The sequence below is a fragment of the Neolamprologus brichardi genome, chromosome 1 (genome assembly GCF_056152115.1).
Source record: "Neolamprologus brichardi isolate AB-2024 chromosome 1, ASM5615211v1, whole genome shotgun sequence".
Taxonomy (NCBI): Eukaryota; Metazoa; Chordata; class Actinopteri; order Cichliformes; family Cichlidae; genus Neolamprologus; species Neolamprologus brichardi.
Window position 1 is genome coordinate 10,023,071 of NC_142104.1, and position 27,126 is coordinate 10,050,196.

Genomic DNA, 27,126 nt, shown 5'->3' on the forward strand with positions numbered 1-27,126 from the left:
TTTTAAAATAAGGCTCTGCACAGGGCTGTGTTAAGTGTCATAACCTGTTGTTTTCAGTTCCTGCTCTTTTTCTCTTTCCCCACACAAGAGGGGTAATATGTGAGGAAATGGTTTTTGGTATAGGCGGAAATATCTTCATTTAACACAGCAATCAGTTATTTATGAGGAATCAAATGCAGCAGTTATAAAGAGGTCTGTTCGAAATACTTGTTCAGCAATTAATAGTCAACGTTTGCATGTGATCTACTTTTAATAAGTAAGGTGGAAAATTATAAATGCCTAATGACTCATTCATTTCATACCATACTTTTATTAATGTAGAATGATGTCTGGTGTGCAAATTAAATGTCAACGAGATAAAGCAGAGTAACTTCACAGCAAAGGTTACATAGGATCTCCTTATATTATTCTAAGTGCAAAAAAGTGCATTGCTATGCAAGTCATTCCTGCAGAACATTTGTGACTTGTGTAAAAAGAAAAAGGTATTACCTGAAACAATGTTTTGATTACCGTCTGAGCTGTAACGATCAACCTGCTATCTAAAGAGGCGCAGGAGGGGGTGCATCAGAGAGATGAACATCTTTGTCTACTCACAGCAGCTCCACCTAGGGGAGCAGAGAGGAGCGTGGTTACCTCTGAAAAAAAGACACTCCTAAAATCTAAACAAAAATGTGTGATGACTTGCTCTAACTTCAACAAATCTCACCTTATTATTTGTCACTAATCACGCTTTGATGTGAGGTGAGAGAACACATGGCTACAGGGTCCAGCCTGACACAAGACCTTAGTTTTGGATAATAGTGCCCAGAGGGCCACGGCACAGGGTAGTGCCGGGGGTCAGAGGAACAGGCAGATTAAGGAAGAGAAGTGTTGAGTTTGTCACCTCAGGGCCTCCACCCACACAAGGAGAAGATGCTGTGACCAGGCCCTGCCATCATTCAAAGCAGATGGCATTTTTTATGTGTCAGGGCTTATTTTGGGGATGCAGCCTCTGGCAGGCCCTGGTTAGACTAGTTATTAAGCATGTACGCTTATAATTTAGCCAAACCACAGTGGATTTGGACCCAAACCCAGAAACCTCAAACTAAAAGACTTTCCCTCTCTTTTCTTTCGTGCCTTCCTGTCATACTGAGCAAAAGCGAAAGAAAAATAAGATTGTGAACAAGGCTTTACACACAAGAAGCTAATGTGGTTTCACCATGCATTTACGGAGCAGCATGCACTTTGCAGAGTGACTTGTACAAAACTACGAAGGACAGTATAAGACAGAAACATGTATTATGTGTAGGCCTATTTAAGGAAACCCAATATAAGTAGGATAAAAGTGCATCTTTCACATGAAATGCGTGTAACCTCAGATAACTTTCTGTAAACACAGTCAGTGATCAAAAACAGCCTGGTGGATTTACAAACATCTGCATGGCAAGAAGACCTGCTTGCAAACGCAGTGGAATTTAAATCCACGCATTCACATGTCACAACAGTACTCAGAAAACACACATCAGGACTGCAAAGCGATAATTAGCAAGCACAGCTGACTCCTTGAATTGTTCTCCGTCCTCCCCCCATCGTTTCCCTGCTAATAGGGGCGTGAGTCCCACTTATTAGATGTGATTATCCACCCAGGGCTGTATGTAGATTAGCATTATTACATCCCTCAACCAGCTTCTGTGCTATTTAGACAGAAAATGTAATTCAATGATGTAACTTAGATATAAATCTGCATTTACAGGGCAAAGTCCCACTCCAGCACTGGTTATGACAGGTTGGCTGATTAAACTATCAGGCTGACAAGCCCAGCAGTCACACAAGAGGACAGGCAAAAGTACAAAGGCCCTCTTATTACAGAAAATCCCCTAGAATAGCCAACGGTGAGGATATGGTAATGATGTAGTACCTCTCCATCAGATTTACAATACACACAGACACACACACACCTGCACATTTCAATACCTATAGACATTCACATAGTATCTGTGGCTTAAAGTAGCCTCACAGAACAAAAAACAAACACACATCCACAGATATATACATATATATTATACAATATATGTATTAGTGTGACAGACACACACGCACACTCACTCACTCATAGACACACACACTTATCTATCCAATTCCCTTATCCAGCTGAATATGATGAGTGGCTTTTGGAATGACCTCCAGGCAGAGGACAAGGCCTTGTTCTGCTGCTCCCTCCCCTTTCCCTCCTCTCTTTCTTCCTCCCACAGAATGAATCTAAAAGACTGGTGACCTTGCTGTGGGTCTGTGAGGGAAATGAGCTACATCTTGTCACAGACAGAACAGGCCATTTGAAACCTGGTTTGTTGGCTTTGAATGGGCCAGCGATCGTGGAGCTGATAACTGGAAGGGGTGTGAAGGGGTGCCTTTTATTCGGAAAATTAAAAGGCAGGCCTGATGGAAATATGTCGGCACTTGCATTAAGCATATAGTTGCAGGATGCTTATCAAGTGAACATCTCTACGGCAAAAGAAAAGGGCAGACAGTAGCTGTGAATCCACACGCTGTTGCTGGCAAGCTGTAGTCACAAAATAAAAACAACCAGAGAAGATTCTGAGCAGCCTTTATGCCAATAACTAAGAATATGTTAATGATTTTCAGGAAGCAAATTAACTTTAAGGGTTTCTCACCAATGTGCCATCTCTGAGATAGGATTTAAAATTCATTATCTGCATAGTTATCAAAATCCATGCTACGGTTCAGACAGACACACAACACACACAAATTCTGGAAACAAGCACAAATGAGCAAGCTTGCTCGTTTCTCTAGCAAGATTTCTGTGTGTGTGTGTACATATATATGTGTGTGTGTGCGTGTGTGTGTGTATGGATGTGCGCGTGTGTGCAAGGAGCTCTCCAAACAAAAGCTGGCATCTCCCGTGGCCTGCACAAATGTTTGTCTAATGTAAACCGCCATATAGGAGCATCTAATTAGGGGTGTCAGGCTGCATGTGGCTGAGAAATCTCAGCCAACTGTCAGCCGATTCAGATCGCTCCCAATCAGCGGGGAAACGAAAAGGGAAGAAAAGGAAAGAGAAGAACCAGCAACTGGGAACCAGGGACCCGGGTGGGGGGCAATTAACAGCCAAGGTGAAGCCACTCATTGTCGTCAAAGAGACTATGCTAGCCATGCATGTTAGACTCCAACCCTCCCCGCTACTTTTGCCAGCAACCACTGGCACATTTGTAATTAGGCTCGAAAGTAAGTAGGCTCGAGCAGTGCTGCACGGAGGTTGGTTGCTTTAATGACACATGAAGACAATTTGGTAGCGCTGTAAGCACACATCCACATGGCAAACTAGGTCTTCAGTTTTTAAGGGAGTAGATAAGTGGGCAGGTCTGGAATGGCAATGTGGGTGAAACCAAGAGAAAGGTCATACTAACCTAGAGTGAGTCTAGTGCCAATTTAATTAAAACACAAGCTTTATAGAAAGGAGAAGATGCTGTTAGTTACAGAGCTATATAAGACCACACCAAGTAAGTGGGAGTACCACCTCTTGGAAGGCCAAGGAAACATTTGCTAACACTTGATTTAAACATCCAGACCGGCACAAAAGCAGAAAACATCACTTGAAAGGTAGGGCAAACATGGGGCATGGAAGGTAAGAAAAAAATGTTTCTAAACCATCTCCCTTGCCGTTGATGATTAGTGGGTGAAAACTGTGTGAGGAATGTGCAGTGTTTTTTTTATTCTTCTACCTAAAGCCATGATTTGCTTTGCATAAACAAAAACAACAACAATAGCAGGCAGGTTCTTCTGTAGAAGCCACACAATGAGCTCAAGGGTTCCTCATAACATCTCATTATAGTTAATGAGCGCTGTGTGTTTACAATGTGTAGCTCTATAGAGCTAGCACTGTTTACCCATCCCCTCCTCTCAATGGAGATCACTCAGCACACCCCAAAACAAAGGAGGATTTGTTTAGCCATGGGCTGTGTTTCTTCCCCTCTGGATCATAGGGCTCAGTCTAGCAGGCACAGGCTGTAAGCACTATCTCCCAAATTCATCACTGCTACCATGGGATCTCCAAATATACACTGGCTTACAAGCACACATTGAGATTGAACTCTAAACACTATATGCACTATACCTAATTCCCCAAAGGACACCTGAACTTAAATGTTATCAAAAGTAAAATATTTTGTTGTTTATCTATTGGCTAGGTTCAGCTAGATTAAATCAGTCACTGCAAACTTCCCCAAACCAAGAGCGATCTGGAGGGCTTTGCAGCCCACATCTGGATGTCCTGTCTTGCCATGACTACTTGGTGAAAGTACAAAAACTTGTAATACTGTCTGCATTCCTCCTTTTCTGGAGACATTGACTATCAAGTCAAGTAATGAGGAACTATAACCACCAGACTTGTACAGATAAAGGTTTTAATCTGATGATGTATTTCTTTGAAAATGGCTAACAGAATAGTGAAAGCTTCCTTTCACATGCCTCTATAATTAAACAAGTGGATAAAATTAAACACACAAAATTTGCCCCAGAACATTCCAGCTGCATCAATACAGCGCATAACTCACTGCATCATACTCCTACCCACTAATTAGAAAAATAATTATAAGCAGCTAAGATCTTTGCATAAAAACCTACAGAAGAGCTCTGCATGGTAGGCTCCTCTCTTAATCAGTGTTTTAGGAAGCATGGCAATTGAGAGTCTGATTGAGTCCTGTGCTGAGTGTGTGTTAATCTCTGATTAACATCTGCGTGTGATCTCTTGGAAGTATGGCACCACTGAGCCCTATGTTCACGCAGGGCATGAAATATCCAGGCGTGTAATAACATTTTATTTACAAAGGGCCCACTGGGCACAATGCATGCCAGCACTGCCAAACCGAGCCTAGTGCAGTTCACTTGAATATGACATATTACCTTGGCAATCCAGCTGGGGAAAGGAAAGGGGAACGGTGTTAGTCACATTGTGCTATTAGAGGGTGAGAGCCGACAGATACCTGTAAGCGAAACCTAATCCAACACTTACCTCAGCATATCAGGGCATCCTAAAAAGCAGGAAGATACGATGAGATGAAGAGCATACAGGAAGGTCCCACTTTATCCAAATACTTTTATTTGTATCTAGCAAAACCTGTATCACCTCGGCAGCAAGGCCTGAAGCAGTAATATGTTTTAGGGAGGAATGTGAGGCATGCAAACCACAACCCCCATCAACTCCTCTTAAATCAATGGTGCATTTAGCCAGAAAACCCACTGGATCAAAACCAATAAAAAACACTATTTCAGCATACAGTAGGAAAAACCAAGCACACACAAAACCACAAATAATTGGCATTTTGAGTGACAGCCAGTATATAAAAAAGTAAACTATCATAGATGGTGACAACATGCTCAGCAACTGCATGACTGTGCATATGTGCAGTAAGAAAAAATATTTTTGGTAAATACAAGTTTTATGGATTGCTGTCCAAGCAATGCTAAAATATACATAAACTGTACAGCCACAATACAAGCTTTAAAGTATGCTAGTATATTCATATGAAATGCAAAGAATGGACGATCACACAATATACTGCATGAAAATATATGGGTCGATTCATATTCATTGTTTCTACGACCCAACAGCTTATCTGAATAATCTCCACTTCATGCAAGTGTGAAAATATCACCTATGGGCACCTACAGGCTGACCTATTGCACCCTCGGGGTTTGAAAAAAGCACAGCATTTGTCTGTTGGGCTGAATAACCATCATGGTAATTCCAGGAAAACGTATTTAACCTTCTTCCTTCATTCTGAACAAACAGTATGACACCACATATATAGTATTTAGCCAAAGTATGAGAGTAAAATTGAAAATACAAAATTTTAATTTGCATTCATGTCACATTTTTAAAGTTCACATGCAATTAATTAAAACAGAACTGATAATACACTAGTATTTGTTTATTAAACATTTTTTTTTAAATAAAGTTGAACTCTGTTTAAGGTTATGATGTGGAAGAGCATGTGTGCTACATATGTGTGCTAGATAAAATGTTATTGATGGACAGATATAATCACACCTTACTCAGCTATACATCCACAGATTGCAAAGCCCATTCATTTTAGGTATTTTTGATGCTGCCTTTCCTCCTTTAAAGACTCTGTTCTAATGAATATATGCAAAAGTCCATTAGAGCATAAAAACACAGACGAGCCCTTGCTTTCGCCTTTCCATAACATAAAAAAGCAAGCTACCAACATCGCTTTCAATGAGAGCTACGCCTTTCAAACTGCTTTGGTGTCCTACAAAATTACCATATGAGAAGCTATTTACAACTCGACAAAATTTCTGTGTGTTTCCATGAGAGTTCAGTCCATTCCTGTGATGGAACAAAATGAAAAGCCTGCCTTACTTGTTGCACGCAATTAAGCCCCTGCGAAAAGACAGTCAGGGCAGTTTAACATTTCATAGGGCTGTAATTATTCTATAACTGTTAGAAAGTGTTGTCCCCTAGGAGCCAATTACTTGAAAAGCGCTCATCACACACAAGATATATACAAACAAATCCTTCAAGCACAAAGTAAATGTTTAAACATTAAAAGGGATGAGCGGAGGAACCCATACCAATCAGTTTTGGTAGGAGCTAATTACTAATAAGAGCAGCAACCCCGTTGTGTTAGATATTTATGACACCAACTTGCACCTCAAACACATTAAGCCCCTGGCTGGCTGGAGTGCCATGGCTCTAAACTAACACAGAATCGAGCTGAGACTGCAGGCCAAGTAGATGGACACAGAAAGTTATTGGCGTTACTAACCAAACAGTTCCAAGAGAATATGTTTGCCTCTAATACTCAGGTCATCGAAGTCCACCAAAAATTGCCTACTCTCATTTTTTTTTAGCTCCAACGTTCCTTGTTTGAAAAAAATCTCCTGTAGCAATCATTTTATAAGCTATTAAAACCAAGAATAATAAAGAAAAATGTCTCTAAAAGTACTTAGGTACTTGAAACATTAGAATTGAGTTACATTTACATTACATTTAGGTAGTATTCTGGAAGCTGAATAGGCAGGACAACATCCTTAGTTCATTAACTTGATCATTTTTAAGTGAAATAGCAACTTCAGAGTCAGTATTAACATAGATGACTGAGATGGATAATTCTTCACATCGGCAATCATATTAACCTCCACTTACTCTCTACATCTGCTTGGTCTGTTGTTTGCTCATCTATTTAATCTCCTTCAGGCTTGTTCTTTAATGTCCTACCACGTTCGGCCATCTCTAAATATCCGCTAATGCCTGTGAAACATCAGGCCCTCAACGATAGCACTGTAAATGTAATTTATTTCTCACTCATGCAAGCACTTGAGCTAAACGATTATGGCTACTGAGGAGCAGCACACTCTATAAGATAAATATTGATTGGCTGGATGGTTTGTTAGCTACAGTGAGGTATAAGGTCTGGAGAGAAAACGCAGATAACGATAAAAATGGGGTGGGGTTGGTGTTGAGCTGTCCTGTGCCAACCAGGAGTGGTAATAAAGACCAGGTTGTTTGACCTGGCTTGGAAACAAAAAATTATTTCACATGAAAGACTTTCAGATCCAATACCAAACAGATCCTTATTTTCTCTCTCTCTCTTCCCACTCGTTATGTCTTTGCTAATTTTGCAACTTTTCTGTTCTCTGAGCAGGGAGGTTAACTGATACAGCATCATCAGTAAGCAATACAACTGGATGGGATTAAGGAGATTGCTTAATATAATTTTTAATTATTATATTAACCCCCACCCCCTCATAAAAAAAAACAAAAAAAACAACCCAACTTATTCGGAACACACTCCATCATTAAATACAATTTATCAAAATGTGTTATCATAAAAAGCAATGAAACACTCCGAGATGACCTGGATTCTCCGTGACAAAGGATCACTGGTGCAGCATGCACACAGACACATAAAAAAGGGACAAAGACCCGATTGCCTATTTTCACCGTCCTTGAAATTAGTAACAGCATCTCAAGAGACCCAGGCATAACCTCAAAATCCTGTTCAGCCAAATTAACATTATGACTCTCTTCACAATACAGCAAATCCATTATGATGTAATATATGACATGGACTGATGTGAAAAAAATAACAGACATACAGCCTATGTAATACCCCTTTTTCTCCCCGGGTGCAAAAGAATGCTGCTCGTATTAACAGAAGAGCTATTGTGGTCCACTTGTTCCTCAAAAGTATGGTGTGTATATCATGTGATGAGGTGTGTGTGTGTGTGCGAGCTTATGTAATGCGGAGACATAAAACGTATCATTATTCTGTTTGAGTGTGTTTATGTGCATGTCAGAGATTGTCAAACTTTTTCCTGACCCTCAATTGCCACAAACACAGGCATATACACACCTTACACAAGAATTTCCCACCAGTGTAAACAATGTTGTGTTGTTGACGTGTGAGACTGACTGAGAGGGAAACAAAGCTGTCTCAAATCCCATTTGGGCTGAGAGGCGGCCCATATGGAAAGTTACCAAATAGTGCTAATACTGCTAATAGGATGTTCCACTCTAAATAGGAGCTCATGTTAATACCCAGATTTTCATTCATGCTGGAAATTGTAGTTTTAAATTACAGTTTAATGCTTCAGATTTTTAATAAAAAAAAGCCCCTCAAAAAACCTTCACAGCAACACAAAAATTACCACAGCCTCTGAACAGAGCCTCAGCCTCCCATTGTCAGCCAATTACTATGCAATCTCTTTCTTATGACTGAATAGCTCACTGTTAGCAAATAATGAAAAGGCAATTATGGCAAAGCTGTGTTCATATTACCCTCTTCATTTTATGCAGGCTGTAATTATTGTCAATCCTAGAGGCTTACTCTACCATGTAAGAGGCAGCAGGGAAGAAAATGGAGTGGGCTGGTGCATGGCAAATTGGAAATGTCACAGCTACCTTTTTATCAGCACCACTAGACCCCTTTGTGCACGTGTGGATTCACGTACACGTACATGTGCGCATATACACACGCACTGCAAACATACATGATTATACCTCGGTGTCCATTAGCGCACGCACGCACATCCAGGGATACATTTATTTACACATTAACACTCAGATACTTACTTTTATCATTGCCAATCATAAATTCAATGGCGGGAGAGAAAAAAATGCACACGCAGCACACGCAAAACGATGTGTGTTTTGCAGACTCCTCGCCTCAAGCTGTTACTGTAGCTTAAGTACAATGCTAGTGGGTAAAGAAATAAATAAATAAACTGATGGATAAAGTGGGTCTGAGAAAAACACATACATACACACACACGCACACACACACATTCCTTTTGTTCTTTCCTTTTTTTTCCTGAAAACAATGATTCCCCGAAGACTCTTGGTTTTCTTTCCCTGCCAGTGTCTGTCTAACAGCAAAGTGGTGGATATATTCCTTTTGCCTTGGCCCTCATTAGCTGTCTCCATGCTGTTCAGTAATAGGGAGTGGCACATAAATGATTCCCTTTATAGAGTTTGATGTGCCACACTGAGAGTACCACAGCCCCCGTATGGACAGCACCCCCCATCAACCCCTTCACCACCACTGCCAACCCCCCAGATGGAGTGCACATGGGGGGAGGCAAGGCTTGAAGAGAAAGCACTGTGTGACACGCATGACAAACGCTTCAGCCTGTGTCGGTGCTAATTCTAATGGGTGTTGCTGACCCTTTAAAAAAAAGCACATCAGTGTTATCCTAACTGCCACTAGCAGAGGTACATAATTAGGGTGGGACATCTATAAAAGCCTAGGCGCGGGCACAACTGCGGCACACATGGCACCAGGCACACTTATGGTGAGATGGAACTATAGAAGGTACATACAGGCAGGAGGTGCAGTTAGGAGAGATCTTTTGTCAATACTCTTGCATGCATCTCTGACAAATCAAAGTGAATAAACAATGTTGTGATTCTACCGTACCTTGACAGGCGAGAAGCAGGTCTACTAACACGATTCTGACGGCAGACTTTTCAAGGTCAGCCTTTAAGCTCTTTAACTGCACTCTTTCAGGCTTTGCACCAAATTCAAGTCGACATTCATATACCTGGCAAGCACATTTATAATATTTTTTTGAAAGTTATTTTCTCCTTTCCCTTTTTTCCCCCCACTTCGTCCCACAGAAGCAGGTGCTGCTCCTTTTGTGTTTAACAAGATTCTTGAAAGTGTGCATGAGGGAAAAGTGCATTTCTTAAAGGAAGGAGTTGCACTACACGAGGCTGTCTACCAAACACGCTTTTCAAATGGATACTGAAGCCTGTCACAGTCATATTACTTTACCTCTAACATAATAGCATCGTCTAGTGCACTCCAACACAAAAGACAGGCAAGGAAACATCACAACAGGATCAGGGAGAAGAAAAGCCCTCTTTTAACTTTCAAAACTCCTTAAGTTCTCAGAGCACACAGACTTCAGTGTGCCGCTAGCTTACGATGGTGTGTTTGCCTGCTGCTTAGAAGAAGGGTGGAGAGAGGCAGTAAAAACAATGTAGTCATTACAGCTCACTTGAGTGTCATTTTGGCAGGCAGTGTTATATCGCTGCTTGACTTCAGATACGTAACTGAAATCACTCCTCTGTTGTCTTGCGGCCTAGTGGCTGTTAGGCAGAGTTACAAGGCACACAAACAAACCAAAAGGATGCCAATTTACTTCCGTACACTGTTCTCCATTTTTGAGAATTTTGAAAGCAAAGTGTTTTGATTTTTGCCAAGCACACAAGGTGACAGATTATGATGGCAGAATACAGTGATCAATCATAGACAGATCGCAGAGGTTGCTCTGTTCTCTACAGATACAGATCTCACCAAAAACAAGAGCACAACCAGCAACAGCTGCAGCAGCAGCTGGATCTACAACAGCACTAAAATGATTCCTGAGTACAGGATATTGAGCTTGTGTGACAGACTTTCTGTGTGTGTGTGTGTGTGTGTGTGTGTGTGTGTGTGTGTGTGTGTGTGTCATAGGATTCTCAGATCTGATATCATGACTGTCATACACCCTTAAAGTGAGTGGCCTGTGTGTTTGTCAATTCAGTTTGATGCATCTCTCTTATACAGACGCATACACTTTTATACACACCTTGTAAACACTGGAGTTCACTCATCCTCTATATTCATCCAGGAAAAGCTGTAAATACAGCGAAGTAAAGAGTAAAAAATAATGAGAAGACACAATCAAACCCTTAATCCCAAGTTGTTTGGCTCGAACAAATTATTTGTCTGCAATAACAGGTAATGCTAATCTGCAGAGGCCTGATGATATGTGAATAACACAAAATGACCAATTACACTAAACATGCCAGCTTTAATTTCCTGCCTCTGAGGATAGTAAATAAACATGGCATCTATGAAGGCGCAACTGGAAAGTGCTCTGCTATCCGAGCCATCCCTGAGTTATTTTCTTTGATTAGCTGCCAAGGCCCAGATGCCCCTCCTGTTTCAAGTCATTTGAGGCGTTCAAAATGAAATTATAGAGCATCACTTCGAGATATTAGTGTTAAAGAGCAAGTAGCCCATGGCTACAGTAATCCCCTGTTAATCCTGACCTAATGAGACCAAGCATAAGAGAAGGGGAAACACAGGGTTAAACGGCATTAGTGGGACTTACTGGTGTGGCATAAGCTTTCTTCAAGCGTGAATTACACAACAACACTATGCTAAGAATATACTAAATTGGTAAACGTGAAATAGTCTTGTAACATAAAAAAAAAGAAAAGCAAAAAACACATCATCAGAATGAACTATTCGATGAAAATATCAAGCGCTGTTATGTGTTTGATCTTAATAACATTCATAATTTCATTATTCTTTCATTTGTATCATCCTAGTTGTATTGATATGGACATATGGAGTATAAGTAAGAAACTAATAAACACAAACATAATTAAAATAGCATATTAAAGTATAAGTATTGTATTTGTGTTAGCCAGCCATGCTGAAAATTATGTTATAGTCTGCTAGAAAACAAGATCTATTACACTATTACAACAGCATCAAAATAAGATGGTGACAAGCTCATGTCACCAGCCTTTTTATGTCCGATATACTTGTACAATGATATCAGTTCAAATTTCCGTGTAACCGTCTAAAACAGTTATGGACATTTTGGCATTGCCAAATAACGTAGAGCTGCGAGTTAGTGTGGAAACTCCCGGTTCAGTTTCATTTATCATTGAGCACAGACCAAAATGCCTCTGGATGCAACAGGATAGAACTACACTCAATCAGAGCAATGAAACATGGGCGGCTTGGTTGCTTCTAATATGGTAAAGATAATGAAAGTGACTATATTAAATCCAATCATGAGCTTTGCTTAAAGCTAACCAATTCATTTTACCCAAATAATAAAAAACACCAAACAAATTGGAAATTCTACAGTCTCATAGTATTTCATATCTGAAAATCACTGGAGGAAATTAAATGCTACTACATTTCTTCTTCCCAGGACAAAATATGTTTCCCATGAAATGTAACTGAAAATGCAGGTTCTTTGCACCGGAATGTAATATGTCAGACAGTATTGCCATGTGATGTAGCACTGAACTTATTTAAAACAAGACTTGATGGTCAAAAAGTTGCAAAACCGCAATAGGTAGCCAAAAAAAAAAGCAATATTCTTTCACAGAACTTCTTGAAATTTAATATTTATAACTGTAAACACTGTGGGAAAAAGTCTTATTGCTATTTGTTTTTCAATTAAGAGCAGTTTATACAGCACAAGGCAATTCTACTTTATACTTAAGAAAAATCAATAAATGTACTTAGTAAACCAGAGTAAGAAAAAAAAAAAAGCATCTGATTAAATTACACATTATTTTCCTAGTCAATTATAAAATGATTTCTCCTTTTAGAATAGATTTTTGCTTTAGTTTAAAGCCAAACTGTGGGTGCTCTAATAACACAGCAACGAGGCACGCCAGCTGTGTGGCCTGCCTCGTCCAAAGGTAACACAGCTCTGACTATCAAGATCAGCAGGTCACTTCCTCCTCACCCCTCTGATCTTTAATAGACACTAATCAGATGTGGGACTTGAGAATAAGCGAGTGTTTCTATATAACAAAGAGACAGAGGGAGAGATTATAAACAACAAAAATACCCCCCCAACAAAAACCCCCAAAACAAAACACTTTGACTTTTGACCTTGTCTATTACTGGATATATTGTGTGTGTTATCAATATATTTCAAATAGATTTTTTTTTCAGTCATATTTTTCCGTATGTTTTAAGCTGACAAAAACAGACAAACATAAAGAGAGGGCTGAGTGCGAGACAGTGAGCAAAACATGAAGCTTTAAAACCTGAGATTGAGCACAGCCTCCGTCTTTCAAGAATTCATAAATTAATCAAAAGGCAGTGAATATGTCCAAACAAACACATGAAAGTTAGATGATGTTCTGTGTGTGTGTGTGTGTGTGTGTGTGTGTGTGTGCGAGCAGGAAAGTTGTACATATAGAACATGTCTGATCCCTGACATGTAATTAAGTTTATAGCGTTACACAGTTGCATGCCCATACTCTTGCACATAGATACAGTTAGTCATCCACATGCACAGGCACACACACACACACACACACACACACACACACACACATTTGGAAATAGGTCATTCATACATAAACTCACACTAAAATAAAAGACCACACTCTTTGTCTCTTTTACATTTTCCCATACACACACAGAGGGCATGGGCTCACATCTGGGACTGTCAGATTAGAGAAGGTCCTTAATTTGTGTGACTCAGTGGAGTTTCGCTGGCTAATGAGATTGGGCTAATTGGTATCGTTACTGTAATCTCCTGAGGCACAGGACAACACGTTTAAACATATACCCACTGATCACACTTAAAACCTGCCAGTGATGCTAAAGGTCATTAGCGGCTGTGTTAATTTCCAAAGCTATGCTATGTAATGGGGAGAAGAGTGCATAAAACACTGTAGAAGTTCACCAGGGTTAAAACATTCATTTGCTAATTCCAGGATGCATGTTGCCAAAAGAAAACATGCTGTAATTACACAGGGAAAAAAAGAGAACAAGCTACAGTAACACTCTTAGACATAACCATGGATCTCACTATGCAAACCATTTTCTCGGCAAATCAAAGCATATGTTGGTGCACCGAACACTAAATGTATCAAATTTGCCTATAAACTGATGAGACCTTAGGTTTTTAACCCCGGCTATGTTGAGCTTACATTCAAAGATATGTTTTTGCATTGTTTTTTTTTTTTAATTATTAATTAATTTTTTTATCATTCCAATTAAAAGATCTACTTTTAAAACACTAGGCTGACAGTGTAGCTGCACTGTTAATTACATTTCAGCAGATTTTCCTCATATAATGCAATTGTAACCAAAGATCTTTTTTGTTGTTGTTGTTGTTATTATTTTATACTGTAGGCCTAGGAGAGTTTTACTTTTACTTTTGATATAAAAATAGGCCAGTTTGCTAAAAATGACACTTAAGACCATTATAACAATTACAATATTCTTATCTACAGTAAACCCATGTTACTTCTGCTGTGATAATCAAACCAACTCTGGTACAGCTAAAAAGATTGATCACTAAAATTTAACCATGTCTCACGAAAAAAAAAGAAGCAAAATTCCTGAAATACAGTAACTATAACCTCAGGCTGGAGCAAGTTACAACTGTCATTTCCAATACATAATTTAACAAATAAGCAAATACATAAATAATTCCCATGACCAAATATAATGAATTTGTAGCAAAGCCATCAGCATAAGTAGGCTATCAGTCTCACTTTTGGCTCAAGCCAAGGGAATGGCATGGGGCTGACAGAGTGAAACAAGAACAGTAGCTAATGTTAGCACTAATGTTAGCATTAGCATTAGCATTAGCAATAGAGATAAATGGAACTCCTGGCAGCCAGGCCTCATCTGTCCACAGCTAGAGACAGGTGGGCCCTTAAGCCTGGCTTCAGGTTACTGAACCAAGCCACAATGTGCGTCACGTTCTCACAAACACACACGTTAATACTGCACGCTGCAGATTTGTGAACTGCAGAAATCTTGAGTCATTTAATCTAGCCTTTATAGACATATTCTGCAAAAAGGTTACTTTAAAACAAGAAGTTGTAATGTCCTTTTTTCACGTTACTTTCAATTTTAACCAGAAAAACAGGGTTTATTTTCACTATACAGTACAAAGAAGAGAAGCAATATTGTGCATGTGTTACAGAGCTTTTGTGATGCAAATATATGTTGGGGAAGTTTGCTTTAGCACTGTGTGGAGAAACTAAGCTCTGCCACCTGTTCGCCAGATCCAGCGGCTCTATTGAATATTCTTATAAAATCAAAAAAAGGAGGAAGACAAAATCAAAGCATTTCCTGGCTGCCTGGCACAGCTTCTGAGGACTATCCTATTTTAAGGCTCTGACCTAAAGCAGCAACCCTCTCTTTTAACCTCAAGATGTTGCCAATACAATAAAAGCATAAACCCATCTACCAAAGTGGCCATTTAATGATATGGTCTCTGACTCATTTGGAGAGATGACAGTGACAAAGCCTTACATTTATGGGACAGATACGTTGCTCTGTCATCTAAATACACAGACCTAAGAAAACTTATTTTTATTTTATATTAATAGATGAAAAGCATTGTAACAATATGATTAACTTACTTGCGCTCTGATCAACAAACTGTTTCCAATATTGTCATAATTAAATCATTAGCCTTTCACAGTCTTCCCATTTCCCCTGCTTCAGGAAATGTTTACCAAGGGATCTGGGGAGAGATGCCATGTTTGCCTTGCAATCAGATCTGAGCTAGAATGTGGGTTGGAGGAAGGCCCCTCTTCCTGCCTTGCTGGCTGGTGTTGGATGGATACTCTGGGTGTAAGGACCTAGCTTGGAGTTCTATTTCTAGCCCTGCCAACACCCAGGAACACCCTTCTACCACAACGACCCAACTTTTTCCCTGACTTCAAATCAGATGAGCACTAAACTCTTCACGACACAACTCATTTAATTACTTCATTAGACGAAGTCTGCAGTCAAGCCAAGTTATTTTTACTGGATGTTTGTCCTCTGCGTATAGTTGCATAGTTATGCAAAGTTCACAGTCTGATCTTACCCACATACCAGCTGGCAATTTCCTCTTAAACTAAACTGCTCTTAATGCACAACCTAGTCCTGTGATTTATACATTTTTAAATACTAACGCTCCAATTTGTAAAGCAAATCCAGGATAATGATAATAAAACAAATAATAATAATTATTAACATTATTATGGAAAATAATAATGATAATAGCACATTTAAAACAGACATAAGATTAAGGCAATTTCTTAACTTAAAAAAATAAAAGGGTGCAAATTTCTTTCTACAATATGTACAGTTTGTAAGCAGGCAGTCCCCTGTTTTATGCACTGATTTTGATAATAATTTCTGTTCATTTTTTTCCTTGGACTGTCTTAAGAATTAAGAAGATTATGATCAGAGGTCTTAAAACAATCATTTTAAATCAAGATCCCGACAAAAATTAAAGAGAGATATAGAAAAAAAATTGAGATAGACAGAGAAAATTGAGAACAAGGTAAAGAAACAAGAGTATGAGAGAGAAAGAAAGGGGGAAATGAGAAAGGTAAAAATGACTCTTATTGTAAATGCCTGTGCTTGTTAGCACTGTGTCACATGAGCATCCATATATCATCCCTGTCTGTCACTTGACCCTGATGTGTCACAGACCCTAGACTGTCCCCTCAAACACAAGCCCTTCTCTGGTAACCCCTGGGCCCTCTGTGGACCAGTTTCCCCTGACTGCCAGTGAGTGTTAGGCAGTACTTTACAGCCTCTGAAAAAGAGCTAAAGACCACTGGGGATTGAGATGAATTACAGCCGGGGGAGCTCCTTTAACGAAGGGCGTCCAAATTTACAGCTTTGCCAGCTTTCTTAACTTCATGGATGGAGACAAAGCAGGTCTTGGTTTTGACAGAGCCTCAGCAACTACACAGGGAGGGGGAGTAGAGAGAACGAACACAATACAGAAAGAAAGGAAGACGAGGCTTAGCTTCTAAAAGAGAATCTAATGAATTAAAATATATGAAGCAGAATGCCTCTTGTTATTCTCTCCCCCAACAAGAAAAACGGCAGCTAAACGTCAAGTAATATTTATTGCGACCAACAGCCATTGAGAGGTTATGGACACAGAGGCCCCGACTGCACTCACTAAGTATTTTGTTAGTGAGTGCCGCAGCCAGCCGCAGCATGAAACACATTTTTCTTTTTTTTTGAGATCAGTCAGTTTAAACACTTGTTAAATCAGCCAAGTTTAAAAAAAGCTTTCGACTGCTGTCTAAACCTGAATGAAAAGCCCTTTGTAGTTCACTCCGTTGGGTTTGTAAAAACAAATGCACACTACATCAAGCCAATCATTTATCCCCCAGACAAAGATCAAACTAATATTGACTGAAAAACACCTGAGGGATGAGACAGTGAATGCTAAGGAGAAGGGCCTTCCTAGCTGTTAATCATAGAGAGACTATTTTCAGGCGGGGGGGGGGGGGGGGGGGGGGGGGGGACCAGGGACAAGAAAGCCATCTTCATAAACATATCCTCATTTTACAGTATGGTGTACAGGGTCTGGCCGCAGCCAGACTCCTATAAGAACTGTGAATTGTATATTAGCCTCTAAAGCTGGCACTTTAATCCTATTTGCATTCATATGACTATTGCTGGATCCTGGGAGCCTTTATCCCTAGATTTGCCCATTTGTATGCCCCTGTGAGTGCAGGAACTCTATGCACAATACCAGTATCAGGATGTATCTCACATCTTTCACCCTATTTCACTCATGCAGCCACTGCCATTCACTGGTTGAAGGGGGACCAGGAGAACATATTGGAGAATGGTAAAAATAACATGGAAACTTTTGGTTGGGTAATGGACTCTCATGAACACAAATGCACACACACACACGCGTCTCTCATGCACACATACAGAATGAGAAAAAAAATGGTAAGAGAGAGAATTAAATACTCCTAGTGACTCCCTAGTGGAGAGAGCCACAGGCTTAGCTCCACGGCGGCTGGTTTGTGAATCTCTTCTCCTTAAACTGCTCTGTGCCTCTGTGCACACGTTGTGCTGGTGTGGGGGGTGGGAGGCACTTTCACCCATTTGCACATTAATAAACCTCCAGGAAAAAAAATATTAAAAGCTGGGAGAATAGACAGTATTTACATGTGAAACTCCCGAGGACATCAGCGAGTTTGGCAAGGGCCACACCATGGGCCTCTGTGGTCCTGCAAATCCTTGGCTGCACACGGGGGCATGATAATGACATCCTGTGTCCAATTACTCCTGCTGCCAATAGTACTGGTCATGATGGAGAGGAACACACTATTAACCCTGTTAGCATTATCGACACAAACAGCATACCTCAAATCAGGACTCTATTAAGGTGATGGCAAAGGTGATAAAAGGGAAATCAAAGGATATATAATAATAATAATAATAATAATAATGATAATAATAATAATTACAATAATAATTTTGGTCACATTTTACATTATAGTGCTGATATTTAGTCTCTCATGTGAGAAACAGTATTTGCATTTATCAATATTAATGGCAGGCTAAAAGGGCTGCTACGGTGCACAATCTGCAAATATAATGTCCCACCTTATCAATTCATAACACAGACCAGCTAAACTGTCAGAAAAATCTGAAGTCACACATAACCGAGCCCAATACCTACTATTAAGATGGCTCAACATAACAGGACGGCTGCCAATAATTGTACATAAAGATATGGGAAAGCCACAGTCCAGCTATGAATATTTCATGAATTCCAACACAAAGAGCATGCTAAAAGGATCAAAGAGAAAAACGGGAGAAGAGTCAACGTGAACATCCAAACAATATGCAAGAATCCCGACAGTATAGGTCACATGCAAAAAGACTGGGGTCACACTGAAATTGTCCATCAGTCAGACAAGCAGAACTGATTTGGATGCTAAATAATGGTTTAGATATTCAAAAATTCCATATATATGCGAAAGGCTTCAGTGCACCCTGGATCTGGCCTATCAGAGGAGTGCTCTGCCACCACACTCCCTCATGCAGACCCATGCTATGCCTCTGAGCCTATGACTAACACACACACACACACGTGCAGATATGCAGACATCCAGATACATAGTTCATGTATATACACAACACACATGCACTTAGTCTCATACCTTGAGAATGACATAAAAACTGACATAAATTATACACACCGTTTATGTTTCCCCCATAAAAATAAAATCAATGTATAAAACTGAAACAGGTTTTTTGATAACATCAAACAAATTACTGAAAGTTTTGTGTCAATTCTCAGATGGAAAAAACCAAACAAATATCAACATTAAGCTAACATCCTGCAATGAGTTTATAAATGCTGAGCAATAAAACAAAGCAGAGACATGCTTTGCTTTCCCGATTCATCAAAGTCTTGTTTCCATATGGCTGCATGATGCTTATATCCTTTTATGATTAATATAATTCTGTCTGAAAGTAAGAAAAAGCAGCAATTGTCACCACGAAATGTCCCTGTCCTTTGCATCCTATACATTTCAAAACCACATAATCAATGCAAAATTTATACAAGGCAGTGTCTTAAAATCACAACATGGTGCCACAATTATATTGTGATCTTCTGCTTATTCAAAGGGCCATCTTGTTGTGATTGTCATCTGCCACTTGCCATTGAAATGTGTTTTTCATGTTTCTCATCTCATTGAATGTCAAACATCTCTTATTGAGGGAGCCAAATCCATCTGATGATTTTTCCACCCCACTCAAATGGAAATGGTGCATGTGACAAAACAGTCATATTAACATAATAAAGGAATTCGCCTTACAAAAACCTCAACATCTGCCGGGTTGGAGAGAGTAATGGATAACATTTCTTTGAATCCAATTGATGGATCTGATGGCGCTTAGACAGTCATTCACATCATGATGTCTCAGGAGAGGCCAATAATAGGAACAACATGGGATTAATCTCAACACTCTTGACTCAGACGAGACAAAATATGCATGGGCCCGCAGATCTAAAAAGATGCTGTTATAAACAAATTTGTTTGAGAGTTTTCTCTTTTTTCTTTCTTTTTACACAGAGGCTTGGAGTGCATGATGCTTTGCAAAGGTATCAATAAGGCCCAAAGAAACAAATGATATAATGGGACAAAGCACCTGTGTTATGGAAATGAATTATATTTTTAAGATGAGGACACACCGTGACCCTGATGAGCAAAAGCTTTGTTCATTTTAAACTCAAATGTTCCTAAGGAAATAGTCCGATACCACCCCTCACACTGCTCCCGCAACTAGCATCAACTAAGATTATAAAACTCAGTAATTTCACTTTCAAAGAAGTTCTGAATTTCTTTATACACCGTGTGTTCCTGTTAATGTGTCTATGATCAGTGCTTGCTGACTGCATGCCAGTTGTCAGGTGATTTATTTGAGTTTTTGGCAAGTAAAAGAATACATGAGTTGTATTTAAACTGGAATTAATTTCCCAAAATGCAATTTATATAATAATATAAAAGGTCCCTCATGTTATTTTTATATCCAAATTTAATGCAAAATTACAAAAAAGTTTTAGGGAAATTGCTCCTCTGCATTTAACCTATTCACCCAGTGAAGCAGTGGGCAGCCACCAATGCAGCGCCCGGGGAGCAGTGTGTAGGGACGGTACCTTGCTCAGGGGTACCTCAGGGTAACCGTTCAGTGGAGTCGAACCCCCGACCTTCCGATCATGGGGCCACCACTCTACCTACTGAGCTATCCCTAGACTGAGCACTGAGACCATCCTACTCAGTATACTTCAAATTTTAAAGAAAAAGATTAGGGCGTCTGGACAAACACAGTATGTAATATGTTCTTCCTTTGATCTTGCTTTATCTCTGCACTAATTCCCATTCAAGTTTCATGAGAATAAAAAAAATACATTCTTGAGATATGCAACGTTAATGCAGGTTTTAAATGAACTCTGCCGGCATCTAATGAATTCAGCGCCAGGCGGTGGAGTTGTGGTTACAGCGCAGCTGCTATACCTTCAGCCAAAGAGGACCAAATCACAGGACTATAGGGAGCGAGAGCCAAAGTTCTCTACTTACTGCCAACTAAGATCATATTAATTATCACCAGCTGAATTTTTAATGGACTGCAGCTTTTGACCACTGTCACTTGTCTCTTTAAAACATAGATTTCTGCCATTTATCTTATTCATGTTTAAATCGGGTGACATTTCTCCTTGATGCTGTGTATTCAGAACGCCCTGACGACTCATGACAGACGAAGGAAATCAAAGTGAATAAAAGACATATTTGAAACCTGGGGATGATCTGGCCATCCGGAATGCTTACAATGACCTGAATCTGATGGACAGATAATTTCTTGTGAGCTGACCTCCAAGACAATGGTTTAATAATAAATACACTGTGTCTGAATTAAAAAGACACTGTTCTACATTTTTAATGCAAATGTATTTCTGCATGCAATTAAAAATGAATGATCACAGAGCTCATGTCTGTGGACCTGGGGCTCTTGCTCAGCTGTTTGACCATGGGGACAAGAGGGTGAGATTTCAGTAAGGACAAACTTGAAAGAAGAGAAGCCAAGAAGAGGGGAGCTTCAGGGAGAGATGGGATGCATGAGTACTGTCTAGAAAGGTTGGTATCTCTACTTTAAAGACTATCTAACCTGTACAAATAACCATGGGAATTTCTGGCTGGTGATTAACATGTTGGCTGGAGGTTTAAATCACTCCAGGACATAGATGGCTCACTGTTTGACTGTGTGATATACTACTTAGTGGAGCTTCTCTGATGGGAAGAACATTACTGATGAGAACTGAAAATGAGATTGCAGAGAGCAGGGGCAGGAATTAGGTCTGACCTGAATGGGTCTGGGGGTAACATGGAGGCTATCACATTAACCTGACGGGGGCTCCTTTAATAGGGTCCAGGGCTTAAACTGATATATCAATTTCCCTCCATGTGGACGACTTCAAAGGCCAGAGCTCATTCTCGCCACTTGTGCTGGCCCCCATCAATCTCTGGCTGCTGTGGGCATCATCACCTCCAAGCCTGAGACAAGCTAGGATAAAGATCAGCAGGCACCAGTCAATCTGCAGCTTTGTCCTCACTATCCAGTTGTGGTCAGAGAGAAGATAGCACCGTCAGAGTTCCAGTTATCTCATTTTTTCAGCGACTGTACACTAGCTGGTACTATTTATCAAAGTGGCAAAATCCGAAGCAACAGAGTAAATTGGTTTCAACATGCAGGTCAATCAAACGCAGCACCATTCAGCTTCAGTATCACAAAATGATTGTAATTATAATCACAGCTGACAAACATTTCTCCATCTGTGTGTGCTAGCGTCATAATAATTACCCTTGTCATGCTAAATGTGTAATTTGGCAACACAAATCACGGCTTTTACCTCTGCTGACAGCTAAAATGATAAAGATTCAGTAAAAGCATGGCAGAGCACCTTCCAGTTCACTTCCACTATTTGTATAGAAAGACTCCCCCCTCCGACAACAGAGACACAAGAAACTCCTTTCTTTTCACTAAACTCTCTGTTCTCAGAAATCATATCAAAAAGCTTCTCTCGCAGTGCAGGCCCTCCAGGGTTCTGATGTCACTTCCACTGTAACACTCCGCTGATGACTGACATATGCTTCACATGAGTGTGAAGAGAGAAAAAAAAGGAAAACAAAAAAATCCTACACGTTACACACACACCCTTTTTGTTTTAGACGACATTTCCGACTTTACGCTAACTTGTTTTGTCAAAACAATTCCCGAAGAAATTAAACGACACATTACTCAAGTCAAACCTGAAACCTAGATCTGCCACAACAAACCTAATCCACTTTGAGCAGCCCCTGTGTTGTGGTGTCCTCGGAGTGTGTGTGTTTCTCTTGAAACATGACTTAGGTTTCAGGAAGTTTTAGGCCTGGAGTCAGTCATCAAGGTTTGCGGTGGTGGTGGTGGTTGGGGGGGGGCACAAAAACATGGCCTCTGACGGCACTGATAATGATCATGAGCAAGTCCCTTTGAAGAACTTTCACTGAGTGTGAACGAGATGTAAAATTTGTGAATGAATTACCAAAAAAGGGGGCATGTGAGTGGAAGGAGCAAAATATACATTAAATGTTTTCTTTTATACTCAAAATTAAAATAATACACCCCCATCTGCCCCCAAAAATAATACCAATAATCTCTCACATATAAAATATTTTCAAGTGTAAAAACACACTCTAAAGGAGAGTCCTACAGAATTCGATGGATTAAAAGAGCTGGAAAAATTCCATATTTGTCATAGAGTTCCTTTGAGCTTTCACCTTGTGATCAGAGCATCATTTAAACAAAGAACAAAAGATGGCAAATATTTGGGGAAGGAAAGAAAAAGTGGTCTGTGTAGCGAGTTGCAACAGTGAGACTGAGCGGGGCGGTGCGCGGAAAGGGCCCGCTGGTGTGGGCTACAGTTTGCAGCGCATAGCAGCCGAGATCTATGAATACAGATCAGGGGAGATGTGAGGGAATTTTACAGCAGGTATTGTCTGTCACTCACCCCGTCTGTCTATGTGATCACTGCCTCCTCGGCGGCTGTTTCATCTTCAGCTCTCTCACACTCACTCATTCTCACACACACACACACTCCTCCCAGTGCTACCAAAGAAGACCTGGTGCTGTGGTGTGCCCTTGCCAAAAAGTGACAGGTGTTCCAATAGGAAAACCAAAAATCAAAGACCCATGATTCCTATTATACGTTGTGATACCCTGCTTATGTCTGGGTTTGTATAAGTTACTGACATCTGGATTTGACTGAGAATATAGAACCTACACGAGGCAGAGCCTGAAAAGAAAAATTAGCCGTGACGTGAAATTTCAGATATGTCACAAATCTAAATGTGATCTGTTTTTTGCATGCATAACATATTAAAGTGTTATTTATCCAAACTCTTTTTCATTCTTTTTTTTTTCTGTTTTCTTACAATGGGGAGAAAAAGCTGCCAGTCGCGTGCCTCCATGGCCCGGAGCCCTTTAACACACACTGTGAATTATGCCTGCAGTGAACATAAACACAGATTTTACAGCAAAACAGTGTTGTATATACACACACAGACTTGAAACACCCGCTCCTTCTCTCATTTAACAGCATTACTGCTGAGATGAACCTTGCTCTATCTCGCCAACACGTCATCCGCTGCCTCCCTGAAAACAAACATGTTGATAAGACGGATGAACAACATTAAAAGTGAAACACTGAACAACAAAAAAAAGGCAGATTTCTCACAAGCGGTGCCACGACACACAGTCAGCTTGAACAAGTGTTTGTTTTTGCACGGGAGCGTCAGTGTTGATTTCAAGCCCGAGGAGAGCGAAAACACACATAAAGCTGCCCAACTGTTCAATCACGGTGCTCTGCAAATGGGAATGGGCCTGCAGTGTCAATTAGCTAAGTGTAGCAGGCAGCTGTTGTGTGGCCGATGGAGTGCATCGTTAATTCTGTAAATATACCTTCCCTCATCTGTCTGAGAATCACCCACTCAGGCCACATTTAGGCCAGATGAGCAACAGCTTCGCCAGTGTCTGGTAAAGTTGGCAAAAAATGCGAATGACTCAACGGAGCATGGAGAAAATTTTAATGTTCCTTTTGAGGGATCTCGTTTTTCTTTTGAATAGACACAGTACAAAGTTGCCAACCTCACTACAAGGTTTCAAATGTAAAGGAAAATGAAGCAGCGTTTAGAAAATAGAAGTAATTGTTGTCTGTTCATGTTCCAGTTGTAGCACCTTTTATTCAAACTGAACAACAATGTGAAAAATAAATGCTGTGCTCTTTCAGGAGCAGTGCACCATTGAAACTGATGGTTTAGCACTTGTATTGTTCTTTAAAGTTGGAGCAGAGCGGCAACAACATTCTGCCTCTTCTTTTATGGGCTATCAATAATCTTTTTCTGACACATTATTTGCTGGGTTGGAAGAAAATAGGGAGCAGCACGGTCAGTGGTTCACCACAAAGACTTCTGGGATCTGGCAAGAGCAGCGTGCGTGGGCGATGCATCCACCCTGGGACCCTGCCAGGATGTCTTTTTGACCAGGCTGCTGGAGCACTAAGGACCAGTGACAGAACTGGACGCAGCCTTTGGGGAAAACAGACAGAAGCAATTAGATGACATGACAGTTATGAAGAAGATTCTTTGGCAGGTTAAGCTCAGTTTAGAGTTATTCAAAACTGTATTTTCTGGCAGAGAACTAGTGATTTAGCAGCTTGCTTTTGCATTAACATCTAAGAAATTTTTGCATGATCTCATGATTCATTTTATTATGTATATGTGTGTATATATATATATATATATATATATATATACCTCATGACCTAACAGTTGTTCAACCTCCACCAGGATGCTCTTTTCCATTTCTTCTCATTGCTGCTATTTTTCCCTTGATGACAATATTGCTGGTGTAAAGAATTTTACACCCCCCACCAACCCCAGCACAGCTAAGGCTTTTGGGGAAATTAAATAACCTGAGGATTGAGCTACTTTAGGAAGCTCAATTAACATATTTGCCTCTAGAGGAAAATATTGCCTCAAGTTGAATGGACGGTAATTTTACGCATGGATTTTTCCATCTTAATTCTCACAGCTTTGAATAATCCGGAGAATTTGTTTTACAGAACAAGGGGTTTTAACGTTCTGCACTGAAGATGGGGTGGGTACGTTTTTTGAGAGCTGTGTGTCAAAACAAATAACACTGCATCTCAAAGGGTCATACATTCAGTTGTGTTAATTGAACATGATTCAGTGATTCAATCCAGCATTAGTACATTATAGTAAAAATGCAGCTTCCCCAGAGCGAGATGCAATTTCTCAAAAATATAGCTTGTGCTGCCCGATTGTTGTATACTGGCAGAAACCACTGTTGACCACTATGATTTTAGACAATCCTGTAATCCTGCATCCCTGCACAAAAAATAATAATCCACAATATCTATATCAGTTAAGCGCACAATATGTTACATTCCAAAACTATTCATCCAAGTTTCCGAGCTTGAGCTTTTAATTATTTGTGTCTATTTCTAAATCCTCATTCACACATAACATAGGGGTCAAATTCCAATTCCAATCTTGGTTCACCTTCCACGCGTTATGTTTAAATCCCACTGTGCAAAAAGATCACACACACTTAAAAAGTTGGGATAACCTTTATTACTTCTCATTAGTGGGTAACCTGATGCACACTGACAAGTTTAACAGTTGCTGCGGTCAGCTGCTGATGCCTCCAAATGGCCTGGCCCTTTGAGAAATTGGCTGACCAGACAGTGAAGTAGTCCCTAAGTCTAGCCTAGTGTGGCTTAGCATGAACTCCATTTGCGCTGTCGCCTCTAGGCCCAAACAAAAAGGGAGTTTTAAAAATGGGCTTTAAGTCTCCAATGGCTCGGCTGACATCCACTACTACAGATCATTAAGGCTCCACAGCTTCTCCCTCTCCAGCCTCAAACACACCAGTGGAGTCATTAGATGCAATGTGTAATTAAAGTTGGAATAAACAAAGGCTTTTCTGCAGGTCTTTTATTTCTCCTTCAACCATGTGTACATCTCTCTCATTTTCACACATGCGTCCTCTTTATCTCCTTCTTTTCATTCCCGTTTTTTCCCCTCTTTCTGTGTCTCAGAGTTGACACATAAGAGAGGAAATTCTCATTGGCTCCCATGGTGGTGGTAGGCATGGACGAAGGCCCTCAGCCTAATTAGAAAACTAAATACTCTGAGTAATGCCTAACCCCTGGGAATACAACTGCCATATCTCTTACACATGTGATGTGGAAGGACCCGAAATGCCACTGGGGTGTCTCGCTGAAATATCCTGTGCTGTTCCCCTTTGCACAGCTGTCCACACAGACTCATGCACTTAAGACAGGCTCGCTTTCATAGTTAAAATAGAAATTTGTGTCCTAAGTGCCGCAACACAGCTAATGCTAAATATTTAATTCCCGCGGGTGCTAATTATGGTTGAGTACTGGCAACATGGATTCCCTTTTTTCACTCCACATAACAACTGTAAAAGCAATTTAAGCATTTTTCAA

General features: G+C 40.2%; 1 long non-coding RNA gene across 1 annotated transcript in view; it reads right to left on the reverse strand.

Moving 5' to 3' along the window:
* Positions 1–527: 527 nt before the first annotated feature.
* LOC102783536 (uncharacterized) overlaps positions 528–27,126 on the reverse strand; it is a 163,254-nt gene continuing 136,655 nt past the window's right edge. The window contains exon 3 of the long non-coding RNA XR_436523.2: positions 528–605. This is a non-coding gene — a long non-coding RNA (uncharacterized LOC102783536). The remainder of the gene's footprint in view (positions 606–27,126) is intronic.